Below are 8469 nucleotides of genomic sequence, written 5' to 3' on the forward strand. Positions count from 1 at the left end.
TGCTATGCAAGATTCCAAGAAAGGCTTAATGCCTTTTAGACATGGAATTTCTCTTTCCAAGGATCGGTCCTAAAAACACATGAGGAAAAGAAGAAAATGCATGCATGTCCTTATCTTAAGTGAGGGAAGTTTGATGTACGCCATGTTGTGTACTAGACCGGACATTTGCTTTGCAGTTGGGATGGTCAGTAGATACCGAGTGATCCAGTCCAAATCAATCGGATCAGCGGTCAAGCATATCCTAAAATATCTTAAGAGGACCAAAGACTATATGTTGGTATATGGTAATCCGACCTTATGCCTATTGGCTATACCGATTTCGGACTTTCACCGATAAGGACTCAAGAAAGTCTACATCCGGATATGTATTTACACTTGGTGGAGGAGCAGTTAGTTGGAGAAGTGTAAAACAACAATGTATTGCGATTCGACTACTGAGGTAGAGTATGTTCCGCTAGTGAAGCAAAGAAAAGAGGTAGTCCGGGTTTAAGAAGTTTTGTTGGAATTAGGAGTAGTACCTCTCGCTAACCTGATTCCAATAACATTGTTTTGTGACAATAGTGGTGCAAAGAGCTTAGTCTAAAGAGCCTAGGTATCATAAGAGGTCAAAGCATGTGGAGCGTAAGTATCATTTGATCGTGAAATTGTCTTGGCGATGGTGATATTACGATTACAAAGATTCCTACGGTGAGAATCTTCTTGCGACCACTTTTACTAAAGCTTTGCCTATTCATCCTTTTGAGAGTCACATGGATAATATAGGTCTTAGAGTAGTTACTAAATGGCTTTGAAGGCCGATGGGAGATTGTTGGGATATTTGGCCTTTACAAAGCCAATGAACGTTTATTGATTATACATGATGATGTTTAATTAAATACATGAATCTTATTATTATGCATATGGGTGAACCGATATCATATGATGAAACCATAAGTTCCATAGGTAATAGAATTAGAACAATCAAGCATATGAAGAAGAGTCATGTAATGCGGGAGATTTGATTGTATCTATTTACCTAGAATGCTCAGTTAGGGTGAAGTCGGACGCTTCACTTATAAGATCTGTAATATACATAACCGCTATATGATAGGATGATGATATCTCAATCATTTGAGTATGACTCTAAGTTTGTATATTGGTGTAGTCACATGATCCATGACACTAAGGGGATCAAAGTGAGAACACACTATAAATTAGTTGTTAAGGTTAGTGTGCAAATCTCACTTTACCAATTAATCCCTAGACTTGAGGAATTGTGAAAATTCATTGTGTCTCAAATTTATTACTTTGAGGCGTTAAAAGTAATGTCTATTCATAGACTAGACTTAATGTTTTGGGTAATAAATGTAGGACGCGTCTTGAATCACTTAATTCTAATAAAGGATCCACCACTTCTACGGAGTTATGTATTAGGAAATTGTGACATAACTAATTGAGCTCAAACCCTACCGGTATAAGAAATAGTTTATTAATGCTCAATTGATGTTAAATGTCAAATTGGGTCAATTAGACATGGGTGTGACAAATTGAAGAACAAATTCCCAATGGTCTAATTGTGAATACAAGATAGGTGGAGGGACTTAGATATAATTAATAGTAGGAAATGACTTTCTTGAAAGTTCCAAGGGCCTTATTGTAAATATGGATTTGTTAATGGGAACTTTCCATATTAAAGAGATATATATTAAAAGGGTTTTAATATATTAAGTACAAGTACTTGTATGACAAGGACTTGTCTTCTTAAGATAAGACTTGGAATCCTAAGTGGATCCCACTACACACACATCTACGTATTCTCAAAAAAATTCTATATAAGAGAATGACTTTTTAGAGAAAGGGACCATTAGTCTTTCCAGAAAAAGTACAACTAAAAGTAGGAGAAAAGCAAAAGTGTTTTGTGGTGTGTTGTGTGGTGAATACTACTTAGTCAAGACTACATTGATTTGGATTTAGCTTTGGAAAGTTTCTATTTACTGTCAATCTCCAATTTCAGCAGCTTTGAAGGTATTTTTCTTTTAATTTCTTTTTTGATCAATAATAGATTAGCATGTTAAAGATGTAGGATTAAAGTAATCCCTACAGTTTCAGCATTCAGAATTCCGCACCAAAGTTCCTCCTGAATGCTGAATTATAATACTTGAAACAAGAAACTTAATAACCCAATTTCAAGCACCCATCTACTTTTTTACCTTGACCTTTATGACTTCAGAATGGGTTCTTCAAAATTTTTGATACTAGCGTCACGGGTTTTTCATTTTTTAGAGTGAATGATATCTACTTTGTTAAAAATAGAATTACATATATATTTTTTGAAAGTAAACAAAAAATGAAAATAAACCGTTAAAATATATTTGTGAAAGCATATTTTAAAATAAGTTTATTTATCATTATTTTGTTCGATAATCTATCTCCCCTCCTCAAATCTAATATATATTTTGTTTTACAAAAAATCAAGTTAGTGTTTAAAATAGATAGCATGGGTAAAATTGTTCGAATGATTTATATTCAGCATTCAGAGCCAGGTTATTCTAACATAAAAAACCAATGTTTTGAAAACCGAACCGGTAATTGAACCGATTTTTTGTTAAAATGGTTCAACCAGGTTCAACCATGGTTCGACTCGGTCGGACCGATTTATGTTTATTTAGCAAATTTTTTAATAATTACAATAATAAAATGAATAAATACATGTTTTAATTCAATATTAATTAGTATTATATATCAAAATAAATTTCTTATACAAGAAATACATAGTAGTATGTTGGTTTGGAGTTTGGATTATCTTGTTTAGGTGTTAGGTTCAACTCCCCACATTATCAATTTTCAAAAAAAAAAAAAAAAAAAAAAAAAAAAAAAATATAAGGATGATTCAGTTTAGAACTGAACCGGTTCACCGGTTCAACCACGGTTTAAGCTTAGACCGAGGGTCCAACCATAAACTCAAGTTTTAACCGAACCGAACTGAAAATTTACCGGTTCCGGTCGGACCCCAGTTCAACCACCGGTCCGGTCCGGTTTTCTAAACACTGGAAAAAACAAACATGTTTTTCAGAGTTCAGCAATCAGCATTCAACATTCACAGGCTCAGAAAAACATACGACTCCAGAAAAACATACGACTCCTTAGTCGGGAGAGTAAATTTTGCTCTTTCTATATAGATATTGTTTAAAAGGGATCCTAGGCGACAAAATTAACAATAGGTGGCATGTGTAAGTTGCAGATTCCATGGTGTCTTTGGTAGAAACGATGATGTTTTGTGTCGTGGAGTTCCAAAAGAAAAATAGATTCATCATTTATATTCTCACTTTTTTCAGCTCACTCAATAAGAAACCATAATTCCACACGCCTAAAAGAAAATTATTACCCCAACTAGATGAGTCTTATGATACAACTGCTAGATAAGAAATTTGGGTCCCCCACCCAAATACACAAAAGATCCAAGTCAACATTAACAACCCGCCACCCAAAATATGTATAGGCAGTTCAGAACACTGACCTGAGTTCAGTCAAACATTTTATATAATTAAACTCTATTTTCCGAGATTGTAAGGTCGTGACTAAAATATACCTCTCCATCTTTCTTTAATAGAAATGATGATGTTTTATGTTGTCATGATCAAAAATAAAAAAATAAAAGGGTAAAAATAAATGGCATATTCATGTTTTGTATTCTCATTTCTTCCGTTTATTACTTTATTAGGTTGTCAGGTTGTGTACTTAATAAGCAGCTACAAATTGTTTAGACGATTCTCACACCCTAAATCACTTTCCTATATAAAACACTAGAACACTTTCTAAATAAAACACTCTAGGCCTCCTCCCGCATACGATCCTCTCTGAACCACCACTAAACCCCATGAGCCACCAGTCCACCATCCTGTCAATAGAAAAAGTGATAACAACTTTTTCGGTGCTTCCTCTTAGCTTATTTGGTCTAAGTGTCACAGAAAGTCAATATGTACGTACAACCATAGTCACAAAGTCGGAATTCGGCATCAATTCGGTAAAAAAGAAATCGTTAATTAGTATAAATTTGTTAAAAAAAAAAAAATCATAAATAATTAGAACATTAAATAGTATGCAGAGTGTGATTGTGTATCATGTTAGGGTTACTTTGAGCATATATCAAATTCCAAATTTACAAATATATATGTAAAGTCTTGTTATATCTTATGATATCCTTAAAATAATTGCAATTTAGAAAATAAAATATTAAAAAAAATGAATAGAAAGCTATCCATAATATAAAAAAAATCGGAAAAAATCGGTAAACATCGAGAATTAGGAGATTTTTTCCATTTTTATTGTTTATTCGTTTTGAAATTTGGTAACCTATCAATTCAGAGACTTTTTACGTTTTTTTTTAAATCGGTGATTTTTGTGACTATGAGTACAACCCCTTTTGATTTAATTTCTCCCCCTTATATGTTAGATTGTGTAGACTGAAAAGAGAAATAGTCCCACTTAGAATGAAAATGGAGTTCATCATGGGTTGATAATTGATATAGTGGGATTCTCACCAACTAGTACCAAATCTCGCTCCCCTCACATAGTCAGATGTTGTCCAGCAATTCTGATGTAAAACGCAACTGACCAACTACCATTCCTGCCAACCAGTTGTAAATACTAAATACATGCAGAAGTGGCTCGCTATATTCTTAGCATATGCTTTTTTTGAGGTATAATTCTTAAGAATATTCTCCTAGTTTGTCTTCATATACCAATAATATAAGAGGAGTTTTAGCACTAGGATATTCTGCTTATGTCACCAACATCCAGTTGCAGATTTGCTTTAGGGTGGATTCTGCAGTTATGAATATGTTTTGTTGGTTGTCATCTAATCAGATTTCATTCTAACCTGAAATGTTGTTAGCTCAAGATCGAGATATGCTTAGATGACCATCAACAAACACATTCATAGGACATGCTTTCTCATATCATAGCAGTGCTTCACTTCTTACTATTGCATATTAACAATGTTTGTACATCTTGCTCAGAACAGAGCATCAAGATATGACCTACTACGGATTGTAACTCCATGTATTTTCTATTGCTTTGGCATGTTTCATGTTCTGCGTGACTTGCGCTCAACAATTCTTGTAACCCTTTCATTTTGCTATAAATACAATTAGCTTTAGCAAAAAAAAAAAGAGAAGGGCCTCAATTTGTACAGGGAATCTGGGGACAAAAGTGAAGAAGTGGTTGTTTTGATGCCAATTTAATTTGAACTGTTTTAGAAATCAGGAAATAGAATGTTGGAGTGACGTCTTGAAAAAAAAATGACAAGTTGGAAGTGTAAAGGTGTGTTTTGGTTTTTCTTTACATACAATGGAAGAGAGGAGGATGAGTTTGGGTTTTGGAGAGACCGAGTTTGCTCTGGAAATGAAGCCCTGCACGATATCTCTTGATTTTTAGAGGAGAGAAGAATCAGGTCTCACGTAGTTCAAGTAGGTGGTATTTATAGGCCCAAGGGAGTGTTGATCTTTGAGACACGTGTACTCTCTTGTACATATGTAGGGTGGAGATTATGAATGTGTGTTAGGTTGGTTTTAGTAGGAGTTGTGTGCTGATTGGGAGTTGGTACGGTAGTCCCTATTTTCCGGTGGTGGGAAGTACAAGTAAGATTTTGGTAATTATTACACCTGGTGGTGTTTTTATCTGAGGCGTTCTGTCTCTAGTCGTTTATTCGTCCTGCGATATCCTTGAACGAGCTTAAGCGTACCACCTACATGAAAGGAGCTACTCACAGATCGGTCTTGGAGGTCGATGTCCTGAGTTCGCTTATGTTTCGCGCGTATGCAATATTCCTTAATGAGGATATTACTCCCCTACACAGCCCCCTCTCAGTAGATTGTTTATGTCCACGGAAGCGATCTGCTGAGAGAAAAACGTAAGTTCATGCGGAGCATGAGCGAGCTATGGTGAACGTTCTGACTGAGATGCCGTAAAGTTTGAATCGTGTGGCATGATGATTTGACGGGAAAGGGAAGTTGGCACGTGATTGGCGCCGCGACGTAATCGTAGCGATTGGTAAAAAACGTGTCAGCGTTATTCAAACTTTGAGAAGACAGGTCCTTGGAACACGTGCGGGCTAGAGCCTATTTGTAATCATAACTTCTTGGTAACCGAGCGGGCGGTTGTACAAAATCAAATTTGGGACATTCGAAAAAGTATTTCCTGTTTCCTTCTCCAGCAAAAACGCAAGCTAGGGTTTCTTAGGTTAGTGCTTATGCTGCTGCTGCCTTTTCATTTTCAATTTGCTTTCCTCTTGTTCAAGTGCGATTTGTTGAGTAGGTAGGTCAGTGTTAAGCTGTAGGGTTTAAGCTTGGGTAGTTGATAAGAAGGAGACGTCATAATGTCTGATTCTGACGATACTCGATTAGAAGAGGTTCGGGAGGTCTCATTAAGTTGTGGTGAGTATGAGGATGATAAGGAAGAATCAGTGAGTCTTGGCATTCAGGTTGAGTGGGATGAGGAAGTTAGGGTAGACGAGGGTAATATACGATCTGGGTCGGAAGGTGCTATGGCCAGTACGTCAGGTCGAGGGGAGAGTTCGTCGTCAAGTGAGTTGCCCCCTAGGACGGTGGATCGTCGTCCTGCGAGCTCAGCTCAGGCGAGGGCAACTTATGGGATCAACGTTCCGATCACGGAGATATCCGAACCACGGTTGAGTGAAAATGTACGCAGTGAGGAGTACAACCCGCCGAATGGTGGGGTAATCCTCTGTGAGGGCCAGCTGAGAGCGTATATGCAAATACCGTTCTCGAAATTGGTTTGTGACTTCTTGGCTCATTGTTGGAAGTCTCCTTGTCAGTTTGTTGGTAACACCTGGCGACTGTTTAGGGTGTTCAACCTGTTGAATGCGAGTGGGGAATACCACATAGGGGTATCCGACATAATTGAGCATTATGTTGTGAGGTGATCTGGTAATCTGAACTTTAGTTTGCAAACGATGATGATGCGTTCTGCTATGATTGACGGTGTAAGCAACGAGGCCTGGACAAAGAGGCCGTTGCTGCTAGTTGGCAACTACTGTGCTAGCGGATGTAGGTTGTAAACTAGGATTTGTAACATATCCGGTGGGTAGGAATATCTTTCTTTTGTCGCTTTACTTGGTGATTTACTGTTGTTCTAACTGGCCCATGTCTTTGCTTTGTTTGTAGATTTTTCTGTGAAAACGCGAACTGATCGTGGGGAGATAGAGAGGTTCGTTTGAGACTTAGATTAAAGAAACGTTTTGCCTGTGATTATCGCTTTCTTTCTTGGTCATCATGTTATAAGAGAAGAAACGCTGGGAGCATTCTAGATGATCTGAGTCTAGAACTAAGAGTTCTCCACTAGGTGGATTGATCTGAGCTTAGAAGTAATACTCAAGAGAGTGTTTTGCTCAGGCAGAGCATGTTGGCTTATAGAAGCGTAATGCTCATGGAGAACGTTCTCGTATGGTCGACCCTAGAAATATAGGTCCTCGACTTGACAAGACTTGGAGAAATTTGAAGAAGAGCACAGGCTCCGGGTGGAGTCCGCTCACCGGAGGCGTTGTCGTTTGGTCGATCCTAGAAATATAGGTCCTTGACTTGACAAGAGTTGGAGAGGCATGGAGCTCCGAAGAGAGCTATCCGCTCACCGAGGAGAGGCGTTCTCGTTTTGGTCGATCCTAGAAATATAGGTCCTCGACTTGACAAGACTTGGAGAGGCCGTGGAGCCCGTAAGCTCCGGTAGAGCGCTCTTCGAGAGAGCATTCTCGTTTGGTCGATCCTAGAAATATAGGTCCTCGACTTGACAAGACTTGGAGGCTGTGGAGCCCGAAGCTCGAGAGTCATGCGCTCCTCCGGAGAGCATTCTCATTTTGGTCGATCCTAGAAATATAGGTCCTCGACTTGACAAGACTTGGAGAGGTCGGTGGAACCTGTAAGCTCCGGAAATGCGCGCCTCCTGAGAGCGTAAGTCGAGGACCTTGTAAGCGCTTTTATGGAAGCGTTACGCTCGGAAGGCGTAGGTCGAGGACCTTATAGCACTTATGGGCGTTACGCTTTCGCGAGAGAAGGCGTGCTAGCTTAAGAAAGTGTATTGCTCCGCGGAGGCGTTATCACCGAGTTGATCCTAGAGATGTAGGTCCGCAACTAGCGAGAATTGGAAGGCTATGGAGCACGTAAGCTCAAAGAGCATCTTTGCTCATGGAGGCGTGTTAGCTTATGAACAGCGTATTGCTTTCATGGAGAGCATTCACCGAGTTGATCTTAGAGATGTAGGTCCTCGGTTAGCGAGAATTGGAGAGGTTATGGAGCACAGAAGCTCAAGAGAGCGCTGCTCACGCGAAAGCGTGTTAGCTTATGAAAGCGAATTGCTCACGGAGAGCGTTCTCACTGAGTTGATCCTAAAGATGTAGATCCTCAACTAGCGAAAATTGGAGAGGCTATGGAGCCTGTAAGCTCAAGAGAGCGTTCTGCTCGCAGAGAGCGTGTTAGC

The sequence above is a fragment of the Coptis chinensis genome, chromosome 2, assembly GCF_015680905.1.
Source record: "Coptis chinensis isolate HL-2020 chromosome 2, ASM1568090v1, whole genome shotgun sequence".
Classification (NCBI taxonomy): Eukaryota; Viridiplantae; Streptophyta; class Magnoliopsida; order Ranunculales; family Ranunculaceae; genus Coptis; species Coptis chinensis.